This window comes from Balaenoptera physalus (genome assembly GCF_965194825.1).
Source record: "Balaenoptera physalus genome assembly, chromosome: 2".
NCBI lineage: Eukaryota > Metazoa > Chordata > Mammalia > Artiodactyla > Balaenopteridae > Balaenoptera > Balaenoptera physalus.
This window is the reverse complement of record NC_138883.1, coordinates 119909619-119928388: the sequence shown is the minus strand read 5'-3', so window position 1 is coordinate 119928388 and position 18770 is coordinate 119909619. Positions and strand designations below refer to the sequence as shown.

At 34.1% G+C, this 18770-nt stretch overlaps 1 protein-coding gene across 9 annotated transcripts in view; it reads right to left on the bottom strand.

Moving 5' to 3' along the window:
- PEAK1 (pseudopodium enriched atypical kinase 1) overlaps window positions 1-18770 on the bottom strand; it is a 298121-nt gene that overhangs the window by 154373 nt on the left and 124978 nt on the right. For 6 of the 9 annotated variants that reach the window (XM_082452592.1, XM_082452593.1, XM_082452586.1 and 3 more), the window contains one exon: window positions 12760-12841. The exons of the other annotated variants lie outside the window; for them this stretch is intronic. The gene's annotated coding sequence lies outside the window, so the exon portion shown is untranslated. The remainder of the gene's footprint in view (window positions 1-12759; window positions 12842-18770) is intronic. 9 annotated transcript variants of the gene reach the window in all.

The following is an 18770-nucleotide window of genomic DNA, read 5'->3' as shown; positions in this document are numbered from 1 at the left end:
CAAAGAAGTAGGAAAATGTGGCCCATAACCAGAAAAATATCTGTCAACACAGAGAGACCCAGAAATGACAGACATGGTGGAATTAAGAGGCAAAGACATTGAAAGGGTGTTATAAATATGCTCCATATAAATGAAAACAGGAACACAGGGAAGAGAGAAATGGAGAATTTTCAAAAAGAACCAAATAGAACTTCTAGAGATAAAATATATATATAATATCTGAAATGAAAATTTCACTGGATGAGATAAGCACTGCAGAAAAAAAGAAACCAGTGAACTTGAAGACACAGCAATATAATCTAGTCAAAATGAAGTTCAGAGAGAAAAAGATGACTGTGAGACAAAGGAAGAATACTGTTATAAATGTATTACATTATATGAGATGGTATAAAATTATTTGATAGTAGAATGCAATAATAGGCATATTATAAATCCTAAAGCAACCACTAAAATAAGTAAATAAAAAGGTAGAAAAAAGAATAAGCCAATAAAGGAAAAAACCAATAGAGAACATTAAATGGAATCCCAAAGTAAAATTAATTCAAAGGAATGGTTAATAGAAAATGAACAGCAAAGATGGTAGATTTAAACCTAACCACATTAATATATACATTAAATGTAAATTATCTAAATACTCCAATTAAAAGACAGATTAAAAAAGCAAGACCAAATATATGCTATGAGAATCTCACACTAAAATAAGGAAATAGTTAAAAAATAAAAATAAAAAAATAAAAAATAAATAAAAGGATAGACGATATACCATGCAAACCAAAATCTTAAGAAATAGCCACATTTATATCAGAGAAGATAGAAGACAAGAGAAAAATAGTATCAGAGATGATGAGGGATATTTCATAATGATCAAGGGATCACTTCATTTGGAAGATGGAATAATTCTAAATGTATATGTACATAATACCAGAACTACAAAATACATTAAACAAAAACTGACAGAACTGAGGGGAGAAACAAACAAGCACCCAAAACAGTTGGAGACATCAACACTCCTCCCTCAGTACCTGAAAAGAACAGGTACACTGAAAGTCCACCAAAGATAAAGAAGGCTCGAACAGCACTATCAACTGAATTGATGTTTATAGAATATTTCAACCAACAACAGCAAAATACAAACTTTTATACTGCCCATGAAACACTTACCAAGACAGCCCATCTGCTGAACCAGGAATAAGTCTTAACAAATTTAAAAAATTTGAAACTACACATAGTATATTCCCTTAGCACAGTGGGATTAAATTAGAAATCAAAACCAAAACGATACGTGGAAAATTCCCAAACATTTAGAAATTTAACATCTTCTAAAATAACCTAAGTGCCAGAAATCACAAGGGAAATTAGAAAATACTTTGAAATGAATGAAAATGAAACCTAACCTATCAAAATTTTTGATGCAGCTAACAAGGTGCTTTGAGGAAATTTACAGTCTTCTATGCATATATTAGACGGAAAAGACCTAAAATCAATTATCTAAGCTACCATCATAAGAGGCTAGAAATTAAACCAAATAAGTAGATAGTTACAAAGTAACAAAGAATAGAAACCAATGAAATAGATAAGTGAAAAATAGAGAAACATCAATGAAAACAAAAACAGGTTCTTTGAAAAAGAAATTGACAGACGTCTAACTAGACTGAATGAGAAAAGACAGAAATCAGCAATATTAGGAACGAAAGGGGAAACGTTACTAAAGATTCTACAAATATTAAAAGAACAAGAGACCATTTATGAATGATTTGTTTTAAATTAAGTTATTTATTTATTTATTTTTGGCTGTGTTGGGTCTTCGTTGCTGTGCACGGGCTTTCTCTAGTTGCAGCGAGTGGGGGCTACTCTTCATTGCAGTGCACGGGCTTCTCATTGCAGTGGCTTCTCTTGTTGTGGAGCACGGGCTCTAGGCATGCGGGCTTCAGTAGTTGTGGCTCACGAGCTCTAGAGCTCAGGCTCAGTAGTTGTGGTGCACGGGCTTAGCTGCTCTGTGGCATGTGGGATCTTCCCGGACCAGGGCTCGAACCCGTGTCCCCTGCATTGGCAGGTGGATTCTTAACCACTGCGCCACCAGGGAAGTCCCTATGAATGCTTTTATGTCAATAAATTTGACAACTATGATGAAATGAACAAATTCCTTAAAAGACACAGGTTACCAATACTGACTCAGGAAATAACACATAACCCAAATAACACTATATCTATTAAAGAAATTGAATTTGTAATTTAAAATATTCCCACAAAGTAAACTCCAGTTCCCAATGCTTCATTGTAAATCCTATCTAACATACAAAGACAGAAGTAATACAAATCCTACATAAATTCTCCCAGAAAGTAGAGGAGGACACATTTCTCAACTGATTTTATAGGGTCAGCATTAGATCGATTCCAAAACCAGAAAAAGACATTATGAGAAAACTACACACCAATATCTCTCATAAACATACTTGCAAAAATCTTTAACAAAATAGCAAAATCAAATTCAGCAATATATAAGAAGAAATACAAGGTTGATTTTACATTTTAAAAAATCAATGTTATTAACTATATTAACAGAATAAAGGAGAAAAACAATATAATCCTCTTAGTAGAGAAAAAATACTAAATAAATTTCAACACACATTCATAATAGAAACTTCAGAAAACTCAGAATGGAAAAGAACTACCATTTGATAAAGGGCATCTGTAAAATACTGACATAATAATAAATAATAAATGTTCTGTTCAACATTATACTGGAGATCATAGCTATACGGAGGCACAAAAAAGAAATGAAAAGCATAAAGATGGGAAAGGAAGAAGTTAAAATGTCTTTATTTACAGGAGGCAAAATCATTTACATAGAAAATCCTAAGGCGTCTACAAACTATATAGTGATTTCAGCAAGACTGTAGAGGGCCTCCCTGGTGGTGCAGTGGTTGAGAATCTGCCTGCTAATGCAGGGGACACGGGTTCGTGCCCCGGTCTGGGAAGATCCCACATGCCGCGGAGCAACTGGGCCCGTGAGCCACAACTACTGAGCCTGCACGTCTGGAGCCTGTGCTCCGCAACAAGAGAGGCCGCGCTAGTGAGAGGCCCGCGCACCGCGATGAAGAGTGGCCCCCGCTTGCCGCAACTGGAGAAAGCCCTCGCACAGAAACGAAGACCCAACACAGCCAAAAAATAAATAAATAAATACATAAAAAAAAAACAAAAAGACTGTAGAACTTGTGTTCATTATACATATATCTATTGTATTTCTATATCAACAAACAACTAGAAATTTTAAAACTTTTAAATGCCGTTATAATAGCATTAAACAAAATTAAATACCTGAGTTTATCCCTAACAAAAAATGTGTAAGACCTATAAAATGAAAGCTACAAAACAAAGCTAAGACAAATTACAGAAAACTGAAATAAATAAAAATATATAACATAGTCATGAATTGGAAGATTCAAAGTTGTTAATATGGCAATTCTTCACAAATTCATCTACACGTTCAATTCAATCTAAATCAAAATCCCAGGGTTTTTTTTTTTGTAGAAATGTACAAGCTGATTCTAAAATGTATATGAATATCCAAATGAACAGAATAATTAAAATAATTTTGAAAATGAAGAACAAAGTAGGAATACTTACAATACCTGATTTCTAGAGTTAACATTAACTTACAGCAATCCATATAGTTTGGTAATAGCCTAATGATAACGTATAGAAAACTGGAACTGAACAGAGAATCCAAAAATAGACTATAAAATACTTGGTCAATTAATTTTTAAAAGTGCCATGGTAACTCAATGCAGAAAGAAAATATTTTCAAAAAATGTTGCTGAAACAACTGGATATTCATATGGAATAAAAATGAATTTTGCTTTTATATGACACGATTTTATATATGTAAAAATACTAAATGAAAATACATCATAAACCTAAGAGTAGAATGTAAAACTATAAAGCTTCAAGAAGAAAACAGGGAAAAGTTTTTATGACTTTAGAATAGGCAAAGATTCAAAAGCATGAACCATAAAAAAAAAAAGAAATACAGAAACAGTCACCTGATAAACCATACTTTATCAAAATTAAAAACTTCTGCTGTTTTAAAAACATCATTATAGGGACTTCCCTGGTGGTCTAGTGGGTAAGACTCCACACTCCCAATGCAGGGGGCCTGGGTTCAATCCTTGGTCAGGGAACTAGATCCTGCAGGCATGCCACAACTAAGAGTCCACATGCCACAACTAAGAAACCCACATGCTGCAACTAAAGATCCCGTGTGCCGCAACTAAGACCCAGCACAGCCAAAATAAATAAATAAATAATTTTTTTAAAAAGTCAACAAACAGAAGTAATTGCATTTCAAAAAACAATCATTATAAAAATTAAATGGCCAATAATTACATTAAATGATTAAAACCACAAGATACCATTTCACACTCATTAAATGGCTAAATTTAGAAAGATTGACAATTCTAAATATTGATGAGGATGTACAGCTGTGGTGCCTAAATACTAATGAGGATGTAGAGCTGCACTGATTCACCTTCTAATACAGTAGCCACTAGCCACATGTAGCCATTTAAATTTAAATTGATAAACTGAATAAAATAAAAAATTCACTTCCTCAAATGTACTAGCCATATTTCAACTGTTCAAGAGCCACATGTGGCTAGTGGTTACAGTATTGGACAGTGCTGATATAGAACATTTTCATTCTTGCAGAAAGTTCTATAGGATAACATTAATTTAGAACATCTGAAATGTTCACACATTGCTGGTAGGTATGTAAAATTTTACCACCACTTTAAAAAAGTTTGACACCTTCTTTGAAAGTTGAACAAAACTTACCATATAACCCAACAATTCCACTCCTAGGTATTTACCCAGCAGGGTTGGTGTCATTAGAGTGGGGAGCTGGAACTTCCACCCCTGCCAAGAAGTACAGCAGTCTCCTCCCCAGATGTCAATGGAGGGTAAGTGGGACTCTGAACTTATACTTCTAGGTGGCAATAATGAGGCAGCACCCTTTCACCCTGGCAGGGAAGTATCAAAAGAGACCTGCTAAATAGATATAAAATATAAAGTCTCATGACATAATACCCAAAATGTTCAGGTTTTAACTGAAAACCACTTATCATACCAAAAATCAGGAAAACCTCAACATGAATGAGAAAAGACAAACAATGGATGCCAATACCAAGATGACATATTAAAGCAGCCATAATAAAATGCTTCCATGAGAATTTTTAAGTGAGACAACACACTGGAAACAAATGAAAAATAGAAAGTCTAAGAAACAGAAGGTCTCAGCAAAGAAATAGAAGATACAAAGAATAAAATTACAGAACTGAAATTATAATAACTGAAATTAAAAAGCCAATGGATGGGCTAAACAGGAGAATGGTGGGGACAGAAGAAAGAATCAGTGAACTAGAAGATAAAACAATAGAAGTTACCCAATCTAAATAACAAAAGACATAGACTGAATACAAATGGACAGAGCTTCAGGGAGCTGTGAAATTATAACAAAAGATCCAACATTCATGTCATCAGTCTTGGAAGTAGAGGAGAAAAAGGATAGGGCTGAAAAAACATTGGAAAAAATATGGTCGAAAAAAGTTTCCCAAATTTGGCAAAAGACATAAACCTAAAGATTCAAGAAGCTGAACAAATCTCAAACAGCATAAATCCAGAGAAATCCACACCAAGACATACAATAGTCAAATTTCTGAAAACTAAAGACAGTGAAAAAATCTTAAAAGCAGCAAGAGAGAAATGATCCTTTACCTACAGGGGAAAACCAATTTGACTATCAGTGGATTTCTCATAAAAAGCTATAAAGGTCAGAAGGAAGTGGCACAATCTTTTTCAGGTGCTGAAAGAAAAAGAACTGTCAACCCAGAATTTTTCCTCCAGAAAAATATCCTTAAGGAATGAAGAGAAAATCAACATATTCTTAGATAAAGGAAAGATAAGAGAATTTATTGCTAGCAGACTTGCCCTAAAAGAATGGATAAAGAAAGTTCTCTAAATAGAAAGGGAATGAAAAAAGATGGAATCTTGGAACATCAGGAAGAAGACCAAAAAGAGTAAAAATATGGATACATACAGTAAGAGTTCTCCTCTTGTCTTCCAAATTATGCCTGACTGTTTAAGCAAAAATTATAATACTGTCTGATATGGTTCACAATGTATGTAAAGGAAATATTTAAAACAAGTACATATAAAATATATGTATGCATGCATATAATATACACCTATAAATAATACATCTACACATAAAAATATTAATTAAATGAGGGAGGATAAAGGAACTAAAGGAAGGTAAGGGTTCTACACTTTGCTTGAAGTAGTAAAAGGTAGCAGTGCCAGTGGTACTGTGGTACAGGAGACTGTGATCTGTTATAAATATACAATGTAATATCTAGAGCAATGATGAAAAAGTTATACAAAGAAATACATTTTAAAACACTATAGTAAATCAACATGGAATTCTAAAAAGTATTCAAGTAACCCACAGGAAAGCAGGAAAAGGAAAAGAGAAATGAAAAGAGGAAACAAACAGAAAACAAAACTTTAAATGGCAGACTTATTATGTCTTAACATATCAATAATTACCTTTATTAGCAACAGACCCAAACTGGAAACAACTAAAATGTCCTACAATAGGTGAACTGTTAAACAAATTGCGGTACATCTATACCATGAAACATACTAAATCAGCAATAAAAAGGAATGAACACACCACAATTTGGGTGGATCTCAAGGGCATTATGCTAAATGAAAATAGCCAATCTCAAAGTTTATATATATACTATATGATTCCATTTTTATGACATTCTTGAAATGACAAAATTATAGAGATGGATAACAGATTAGTGGTTTCCAGGGGTGAAGGCTGGTCGAGAGGAGGGTGTGTGTGTGTGTGTGTGTGTGTGTGTGTGTGTGTGTGTGTGTGTGTGACTATAAAAGGACAGAAGGAGGGAAATCTTTCTGGTGAGATTGCAGTCTTGGTTACATGAATGTACACATGTGATAAAATGCCAAAGAACTATTATTCACTTTATATCAATATCAATTTCTTGATTTTGGTATTATTATTCTATGGTTATATAAGATGCAACTAATAGGAGAAACTGGGTGAATGGTACAGGGGACATCTCTATACGGTACTATCTTTGCAACTTCCTGCGAATCTATAATTATTTCAAAGTATGAAGTGAATTACCTTTGTGAATACTTTAGGAGCTCACTATTGGGGTCCCTATAATATGTATAAATAAAATTTTTTCCTTTTCTCTTTAAAAAAACGATCACAACAGCTTTATTCATAATAGCTAAAACCTGGAAACAACTCAAATGTTCATTAACAGGTGAATCACTGAACAAATGGTTATGTAGTTGTACATGGAATACTACTCATAAATTAAAAAAAGGATAAACCACTATACGCACAACATGGATGAATCTCAAAAATATTAAGCTGAGAGAAAGAAGTCACACACAAAAGAGTTCACAGTGAACAGTTCCATTTATACAACATTCTGGAATAGGCAAAACTAAGGTGATCAGTAGTTGCTAGGGCTTAAATGTAGGTAGAGGTTTTGAACAAAAAGGGACAGTTTGAAGTTTTCTGGGGTGATGGGTCTACCTGTATCCTGTTTGTAGCAGTAGTTTACATGGATCTATACATCTGTTAAAGCTCACAGAACTAATAAAAAAGTAAATTTTACTGTATGTAGAAATTTAAAACAACAATAATAAAAACCATCATTTCCCATCACAGCTTTTAAGTCCCATCTTCAATTATTTGATAGATAAGAGTAGAGTTGAACCTTGAACAACGTTAGTTTGAACGGCCTGGGTCCACTTACATGCAGATATTTTTTAATACTAAATTCAATACTCAGTATTTTTCAGTACTACATGGTCCATGGTTGGTTGAATCCGTGGATGTGGAAGAAATGGAGATACAGAGGGCTGACTATAAATGACACCTGGATCAACCCCTCTGTTATTCAAGGGTGAGCTGTATTCTACTCCTACTACTGTCACTACCTAGTTGGTGCTGAGTAAATAATTTACCCTCTAACCCTTGGTTTCTCTTTGTAAAATGAAAGGAAATAATTAAATGATCTGTAAAGCTTATTCCTATTCTAAAATCTATTCCTATTCCGTGCTTCTGTTAAATTTGTATTATCTCAGAATTAATAAGGAACACAAAATATTTCTATGCACTCAAGCGGATTCTTTATAGAATCTTGCTTCAGACAGTGCGGGCTGGCTTTCAATATTCTCTGCTATTGGTTTTCTGTGATCTTTTTATGGACTCTTAATGTCTGACCTTAGTTACTAGCTTTGAGTAGATGACTCAGACTATATGGGCTATACAAGATTTCTATTCCCTTTATCACATCAGACCTTCTCTATATTTTGCTTTTAAAAAGTCTGTGAACCAGTATTCATGCTAGAAAAATGACACCTGCTATTTTTAATTTTATAAGACATGTGGTTTTGGCATTACTGGAAAAGAGAAAGTAAGCCACTTTAAATGGTTTCACTCAATATAATAAAGTACTTTTTTTTTTTAACCTGCATGGAAAATCTGCAGTTCCCCAAATCTCTTACAATCTTTCATATCTCCTGTAGAAGACCTGCAGACTAGCAACATCTCAGACTACCAAGTCTTATATTGAAATGTTCTGTTCCTATATAAGAATGAGCAAAGCCAGCAAGGGAATTCATACAATTTTAATTTCAAATTCAGTGTTCATAGAAAACCCTGGTTGCAATCCCAAATGGCCTTTGGTTTAAATTTTTTTTTTTTTTGGAGATGGGGTTTCATAAAAGAAATAAGACGAGAACAAATGATTATCTATTTCAACAACACTCTCAATTACATCCAACAGAATAATTTTTGAATACTTATAAAAATCATCCAATCTTCTCACTTTGAGAAGTAAGAAAAATAAAAGTGGCATGTATATATGCCAACAAATATTCCATTAACTATACTTGCTTGATACTATTTTTCTCTGATAAATCCAAATAATCAGGCAACTACAGATGAACTGATAATACAAATGTAGGCCAACTGATTCTGTTACTCTCCTTTATCATCTACACTTTTTTTTTAAAAATATGAATCAATTCATTTAATTCTTTAAAATACATACTAAGATATAAAATAAGCCCTGAGCTACATATAACTGTTAAATAGCAGTACATTTGGAAAAGGAAAACTAATCAGTATTTCCTTATAACTCCACTGTCATGTTAACCTTTAAGAAGGAAGCTGCAAATCTAAGTTTATTGCATTTCCTCAGTGTTGAGACCACACATGCAAACACACATACATATACACACACACACAAACCAACATCTCTGTATTTCCCTCACTGCCATTCTTAGATTTACTGAAGATGACACTGAAAAGGATCTGAGAGTTCCTCAAATTTCCATACATCTATTAAGAACTTATCTCATTCTTAGAAAGTACCCTGGTACAGAAACTAAACCCCATACAAAAAAGCAAATCTATTGATATATTAATACTGAATCAATCTCCTGGCAGAACATTTTATTTAGTGCTACCAAATTTGTAAACAAGACTGAAAAAAAAAATGTTTCAACAATTTCTTTATAGAAGTAGTTTTATAAAAAATTAAAAGGCTTAATGTATGAACCCATGTCTTCTGAACTACTGGTGTACTGAGGGAATGTTTTAAAATGAATGAGGCACCATCCAGGAAGCCTGGCTCTTTAACCCTAAAGCCAAACAAGAGAAACTCAAAAATCACAGAAAAAAAAAAAAAAATAGCCCAATCACTTTAAAAAATTCTAAGTGCTCAGCTCAATATCATAACTTTATTATGACCACTAAATCACAGCTGGCCAATGAGAAGCTGATTGTAGTCCTTAAAACTCACTGTAGTCTGGGTAAGCAAGACAGTCATATTAAAATAGGTACAACTCAGTAAAAAACTGTTTATGTCAGGTGTTTAAAGTTTCCAGGAGACTAGCTCTTGAGTTATCTCAAAACAAAAACTAAATATCAACTACTGTGAAGTGGCCTTTTCATATTTTCCTTTAAAGAGCTTTAAAAGCAGTGGTTGAAAAAACCCTTGCACATGTTTTGAGGCCAGATTCAAAACTGAGAACTAAAGACCAGTCTATTCAAGTTTTCCTCAAATGCCAATTCCCTGAGTTCCATGGATCTGATGACGTTAGAATGTGAGCTGGCTGCGAGGCGGGGCTCTGTAGGGAAGGGCATGTGGAAGAAACGTCAGCGAACAGGGCAAAAGAATCTTTAAAATTCTCTTAAGGAAGAAAGACTTTAGGAAAAACATTTTTCTTCTCTAATTTAAGTCAAATCTTACACTGTTGCTTTCAATTTTGTTGTGTACCTATTCCATCCTTTATTGTTTTATTTGATTAGAAACATATGGAAGATCCTCCTTCCATTCATTAGTTCTATAGAATATAGTTTATGGTTTATAAAAAACTTTAATACAGAATAAAAATAGAAATTTTATTAATGACCGAATTTTCATATCCACAGAGAAAGCACCATCACATCATGTAATCTAGAAAATGACCTTCTTTTAAAGGAAGGAAAATTGGGGGTCAAGACTATAAAAGAATAACTGCTAACATCCATATTCTAGTTTTAAGATAATTTTCTTTCCAATTAAAAAAATACATATTATTTACAGAAAGCTACCAAGGTAAAGCAATTTGTTGTTCTGCACAGCAGGATCACTGGCATGGGGACAGTTAATGTTTCCACAGCTACAGAGTGGAAATAGGAAAGAAAATTGAGTTCACATCACTAAAGGCAATGAAATAATTAAATAATTTCATGTAAAATTTAGCTTCCCACAGGTATTTGTTCGTTTGTCTTATATCCTTTTGCATTAACTGTCTTAAGTTCTCCTTAGCTCATCTACAATTTACAAGTACTTTATTACGAAGTATGGTTTCTCTATGAATTATCAATACTCTGTTGAGGATAAAGCAATTCAAACAGTACACTACTGATAAACACAAAAATACTAAAAGTCAATTATACCTACTCCTAATCCAGGAATAAATGAAAACAAATATTAAATCAACTTGTAGACCCTAGTTTTTGCCCCCTTCCTTCCCTCTTTGTTTCTGCTATTTATACTGCTGTAGTCATTACTACTTTTATACTAGGGAATGTTTCTTTTTCCTGCTTGGATTTGTTTCATAAATCACTGAATTCTCACTTTCTCCCACAATAGGACTTCATCACAAAGATGTAATTAATCCCACTAAAGCAAGGAAACATGGCAAACTTTAGGTTGACAGTCAGTCATTTAGTTTAGGCTCAGCTATGTGACCCTAGACCAATTCAATTGCTCATCTGTACAATGATGATGATGATATTTAATCCACAAGATTGTGGTGAAGCTTGTATGAGATTAATGTATGTGAAAGAGCTTTGGATGTTTAAAGTGTCATACAAATGTAAGGGTCTCAGTTTCTTCATCTATCATATAGGAGGATTCAGTTAGGTGATCTCTAAAGACTTCTCATCTCTAAAAAGTCTTTGATATTTACATATGAATCACATTAAAAAATCTACTTACTCTTGGGATAATTTCATAGTTGTAAGAGACTCAGGGAACAATTAACTCAACCTTCTCATCTCACAAAATGAGTCCAAAAGCAGGCTAAGAGACTAGCAGATCACATAAGTCAGTAGGAAAGTTGGGAGTAGGAAGGACTCAGACCTGACTCTCACCTCAACATCCTTTCTATCATGTGATGTTGTTCACTATTTTGTGAATTTAAACTCTCTCTTCACCACAGCTTAAACAATTATCTTTACAAACAGATTACAATGAAAAGCTTATTAAGAAAATGTGAATATTACTCTGGTGAAGATGACTTAACTATTAACAGTCCAGTTAAGAATGTTTACAAATGTCACTAATAGCAAAAGGAGCTTAGATCAAACTGTCCAGCTATTCAGTTGGTTTGTGTGATATTCAATTTTAAGTCAATAGGTATAATGTAAACCCTACCTAACCTTTCACAGTACAGCATTTTAATTCTGCTTTTGTTACTTACTAGCTATGTGATTTTGGGCAATTTATTTCTCTGAGCTTCAGTCTCTTCCTCTTTCTTTAAAACAGGGATAATACCAAGTATGTCACCTGGCTGTTGTGAATTAAATGATCTAGCTCATGTTAAGACACTATGACAGTGTCTGGCACATACTAAGTGCTCTACAAATATTAGCTTCCTTCTCTAATCTTCTAAACTTTAGGAGAATAGAGACTGTTTCTTCTCCTTTTACTTTATCAGAAATATTTATTAAATTAAATATATGGGGTCCTGGTCCTCAACTTCAGTTATAAGCAATTGTACAACTAAACCTAAATAAAATGAGGAGCAGTGTGACAAAATGAAAGGCAAATGGGGTTTGGAGTCAACAAATCTGAGTTTGAATCCTTGTCTGACTATCTAGTAGCTTTTTATCTTGAGCAATTTATCAGACCTCTCAAGCTTCTTATCTGAAAATGTGACTTTTATCTAGCTTTTTATGATTCTGTTGTTCATATTAACAGACATTACAAATACCTAGAAAGGGGCCTATCTTATTCATCTTTGTCTCTTCCATATTAAGGCAAAGTTCAAAATTATAAGTTCTGCTGTTGGAATAAGGCAGGAGATTGAAAAAAAAAAAAGAGAGATTCAAGATTAGAATAAATGTGTTACATTAAGAAAAGAAAAAGTACAAACCCAGTTTAACTGGCACCAACTCTAGGCATTATGTCATTGCTTCTTTTTCTTTCCTGAGGAATGGACCTCAAATATTCTTTTCCTACAGGAAGAGCAAAGTGGGGAATGTTTATTAGTGAAGGTCATTTGACTCACACTTTAAAACTGAGCATTTTAAAATTTACCATAACGAAGTGAGAGAGTGGCATGGACATATATATACTACCAAATGTAAAATAGATAGCTAGTGGGAAGCAGCCACATAGCACAAGGAGATCAGCTCGGTGCTTTGTGACCACCTAGAGGGGTGGGATAGGGAGGGTGGGAGGGAGACGCGAGAGGGAAGAGATATGGGGATATATGTATATGTATAGCTGATTCACTTTGTTATAAAGCAGAAACTAACACACAAATGTAAAGCAATTATACTCCAATAAAGATGTTAAAAAATAAAATTTACCATAAGACAGTACTTACCGTAAGCCAATACTCATTCTATTTAATGGACTTGTTTTTAAGAGATAAAATAACCAAGAGGTGTTTTACTTTAGAAAATACTACAGGTCTAAATAGCCAAAAAGTAACCTTACCTCAAAAATTACTTTCAATGAATAACAATACTTTGTTAAAGATGACTTAAACTACTCAGAAAAGGATTCCACAAAGCACTGTAGTTCATTACAGTATGCAAAAATACTTCTAGAGCTATACTTAATCTTTTGAGTGAAGGGTGAGTGGTGAGGTATACACAACTATGAGAATCTGATGAAAGCTATGAATTGATGCCCAGAAAAATGCACATACATGCATCAAATTTTGCATATAATTTTAGTTGAGTCATGAAACACAGACATTATCCTATAGATCTCTAAAACCTGTTAGCAGACGCTAAGCAACCTCTGTTTTTGAGTTTTTCAAAATAATGGACTTACAGGATTTTAGAACCTCAAGCAATTTAGCAGTCATCTAATGCAAACTGCTAATAGAAAAATGAAAAAATAGTCCCCCAGAAAGTTAAAAAGAATTAGGTAAAGCCTTACTGCACTCAGGAACAGAGAGGTGTCCAACTACCATGCTAATCCACATAAGACTGACAGTACAGAATTTAGTATAAATCAGTGCCTTTGGGTCAGAGTAATTATCACAATGGAACCAGAATTGACTTTCAAGTGGTCATTTGGTCTAAACACATAATAGATCATCATTGATGGTTAAGAAAATGAAATTTGGACATGTGAAAAAGTTGATCAAGTCATTTAATCCTTCTTATCCTCAGGTTCTTCAAAACAAAATGGAAATAATAAAACCTACCCTTGTAGGATTATTTTAAGGATAAAATCTGATAACATGTATGAAGTATTTAACACAGTGCCTAGGTACATAATAGGTGTTCATGAAATGATATGAATTTTAAAATATTTCTTGTCAAGTCATGGAATTGGGTAAAATATGAAATAAAATCTCAAAGTAAATGAGATGCTTTCCAGCTAAACAAAATAACTAGCAAACATTTACTGAGTATCTATACTATATTATTCAAGATGTTACCGAGGATACAAAAAGGATAAAGTTGTCCTCCTTTCAAGGGAAACTAGGCAAAGACAGAGCTTTTTTCCTTCTCAGTTTCCTTCTTGGGTTCCTTTTTCATTTCCCCTCAGGGCTCAGCTTTTTGCCCACTTCATACTCTACCCATATTCTCTGTACTCCCACCAGGACTGAGAGGACCCTCACATGAATACCTCTAATCCTGACCTTTCACCTGAGCATCAGACTCCTATATCTTGTTGTTTTCTGTATGTTTCCATCTGAAAGTACCATAGGTAAAATACATTAAAAACTTTTCCTAACATCTATTCCTTCTTTAAATTCCCTGCTGTAGTTATTAACAGCCACTTAGACACTCAAATCAAAGTCAGACGGTAATCTCACATTTCACCAATCACTTTAAATGTCTGATTCATTTCTACTCTAAACACTTTCCGTGTCTATGTCCTCAATTCATCCCTATTAATAGTATCTAAATCCAGGGCATTATCTCTCAATATGACCAAATCAGTAATCTAACTGGTCTACCCACCTCTACTCTTACCCTACTTCAAAATCATTTACCACACGCCCGCCAAAATGATCACTCTAAAATGAAAATCTTGCCACACCATGAGTATGTCAAACCCTTCAATAGCTATCTATTATCCACAGAATAAAGTCCAAGTTCACCCAAAAAATAAATGCCGAAGTATGACATATAAAGTCCTCAATGACCTGGCTCATGCCTATCTCTTCAGCTTCATTTCCTATCTCCCACTTCATCACACTACAGCCATACTGAACTATTTGTCAAGCTTCATGCTGTTCTCTCTGTCGATATAAACTTACACTCCTTCCATGAATAGGAAATTCTTACTTGTTCTTCAAGATTCAGGTCCAAGATCATCTTCTCTGGGAAGGCTCCAGAGTATACTTCCCTACCCCACCAAGCTCACACATTATCACAACGAGCACTCAGGAGATATTTGTTAAACTGAACTGAAACTAAGCAAACTAACAACAAACAGCAAATAATTTATACATATCAAGCCAGTGAGAAGGGCAACTAGATGGATTTCAGTGTTTCTTTGGAAAAATGTCTTGATCTAGGGATACGAGGAGTAATAGTTCAGATTATTGAAGAAAGGAAATTAAAGTATTTGAGTGAGTAAAACAGAGATGGAAATGGACACATTTAGAGGAGACGTGTAAGACAAGACTGGAGGGATAGTAAACAGCAGATATAAACTCACGAATGTAGCCATCCATATAAAAAGATTTAGAGACACAACCAATAAGTCACCAAAGATTTTTTTAAACAGTTTTCTCTGAAACTATATGATGTAGTTGCCATTTACAGACACTACCCTCTACTTCAATTAGAGAGATATTAGTTTAGAAAGATGTTTTCATCTTTTAGTTAATCTCTTGCATTTTTATAAGTTTGAGGAGGTACTCTCACTTAATTAGCATGTACTGAAGAACTTTACATAAAATCCTGAAATTATAACAAATCTCTATATGGCACAATAGTTTACTGAAATTGGAATAAGGTAACACAGACTCTCTCTCTTTCAGTTAGTTCAAGGGCTAGTCAATCTCATTAAATAATCTTTAATATTAGAACATTAGGTTGCTCCAAATCAGCAGTGGAAAATGAAAATATAGTAAGCTTAATGCCAATTCACAGAGGAATTCAACTGTAAATATTTTGCTTTCTGAATGCAGAATTAAAGAATATCAATCCTGAAACTTAAATACACTAGTCATAGTACAGAAGAAGAACAGATGTATGAGGTATTCCCATATGAAGAGTGAAGATTAAGGTTATCTACCATGAATAAGAAGAGGAAAAAAATGCTGTTATCCCTGAACTATACTTCATGACACAAAATCTACTGCTTGCAGTAAAAACAGAGAAGACTCACCCTAATATATTAACTAGAAAACCACACAATAGTCAGAAGAGGATCACGTTAGAGGAATAAATAAAACAAGTAAATCAGCCACCCCAAACTGAAGCATCTCTAAGTGGATGTCTGTATCATTGTATCATTGTTATTTTATATACTTGACAATATAGCTGTATAAGATAATAACAACCCTCGGCACATCTTCTATATCAAGAGGAAAGGTGATTAGAAAACAGATATATGTAAATAAGCACAGAAGCACTTTGGAGCTTAAAAATCATTTGCATGGAGTTGTATGTCTTCTTGTCCTTGACTGTAAATGCCAATTCCCTGCTTTCAGGTTTGCAGACAGTAAAAAGAGAGATACAAAGCTGAATGTTAATTTTCAACATAACACTGATGTTATGTCAGAAGAGATGGGTGATACTCACTCTCACATCATACCTGCCATTTTAAAACACCCCTACTGATATGAACTAACATTCATGAATAACAGGTTAAAAAATCCTTTTGAGCTGTTTATTTAAGCAAATTGACAGATATGAATGCACAAACACTAGTCTTCGATCATGAAATCCCCTCACACATGAACACCACCGTAAAATAAATTTCTCTAAGAGAATAGGGACTGAAAATGTTGCAAGTCTGCTAAAGAGAAAAACATCAAGCTATAAAAGAAACTGGTAGCCTACCAATATGATAGTCACGAACATGTTATGCTCAAGTGTGCTGTAAATGATCATTTAGATGCTGTCAATGTCACCTATATTTCTTTAATATTCTGTTTTGTGAAAAACCCATTGGCTTAGGGAATATGGAATCATCCATCTGCAAGAGCAAACTGTTTTTGTCTGATATGGATTTATTTTTTCAACAAGAAAAGAGATATATATTTCTTGGGATCATAATCTCAAGCATACATTGGGACTAATGTCTGTACTGTACAAATGTAAGGATTATTCATAAAAGAGTAGATTTTATACACACACAGTCGATTCTTGCTATGTGTGGTAGTTATGTTCTATAAAATTTCTGTGAACACTGAATTGGTGAATACTGTGCTTCCATTGCTTCTAGGAAATGGGAAACACAGGGTTAGATTCCTGCAAGCCTCTGCTTACAACATTTTGTCAACCTATCAATATGTAAGTTTTTTTTAATGTGTACTTCTGTTTAGAGATACCTTATTTAATATATACTGTTGATTCATTAAAATCGAACTCACAGCCAACAGCACAGCTTATGACTGAACAAAAGCTTATCTAACACACGTATTTTCGCCATTAGGCACATCACAACCTTCTTGTGCTTAAGTACACTGCACAGTACTTCAGCACAATATTTGGAGGCCATGTTAAACAGTGAAATCACACCCCAAAAAAGCATAAAAATGTGAAAAACATGGCACTAAGGAGATGGCAAAAAAGATGCTTCTTTATAGTATGTGAGTTGAAACAAGAAGGCAAGATGTCACCTTGCTCAACCTCAGCTGAGAATGTACACATCAGGCACCTCAATTTTTTTGCCACTCTGCCTAGGTCTGCAAATGATTGTGAAAGCACGACAATTACTGATTTGGGAGTTTAAATCTTAGCAAGTAAGTGAATTTGAAAATATGGAATCCATGAATAATGAGGATCAAATGTGTATATATGTTTACATATGTGTGTGTGTATACGTACACACACATATGAATGATGTGACATATGACATCTGGCAGGAAAGACAAGTTATGGGACTCTCTGGTTTGAGACTCTCCTAAGGTCCAGTCCTATATTTCCTTTTGGCACACCGGATACCTCTACCTGAATGTCCTATCAGCACTTCAAACTTAAAAGACCAAGCTCATCTTCTGCACCTACCCTAAACCTGTCTTCTGCTATATTACTTCTCCAATAATAGCACCATCTCATCTACTCATTGTGACTCTGACTCCCTTCTCCATCCTAGCCAGGGAGCAAATCATGTTGATTCTTCCTCTGAAATATCTCTTAAAGTTATCTCCCCCTGCCCAAGCCCACTACAGTTATCACTAAATGCCTTTCTATCATTTGGACCACTGGCACAGTTTACTGTCTTCCCTCTCTATCTTCTACCCCAGAATCACAGGTGATATTACTGTCACAGGTGATATTACTGTTATTTTTCCAAACCTAATTACACTCTTCACTTTCTGGTACCTATAAGATGAGCCTGAGACTTCTTGGTATGGTATACACGTTCTTTTATGACTTGGCACCAAACCATCTTTTTAGACTCACCTACTGACACTCTTCTCTGATAAACTGTATATTTTAGCCATAATAATTTATTTCCCATTATTTGAATATATCATACTTTTTAAAGGCCCTTTATGTATGTTATAAATTTCACTAGCAATCCTCTTTCTTCCATTTTCTACTTGCCCTTAAGGCTTCTGCTGATGGCACCTCCTCTGTGAAGTCTTTCCTAATAAGCCTCTACCTCCACCTCAGGCCAAGTTAGTCAGTCTTACCTGTTCTTCCACAGTATTTTCACATACTTCTATCACAGAATTCCTTAAGTTAAGTTCTAATTATTAACAGAGAAAGTGCGAGAATGCACAAGGTTGGC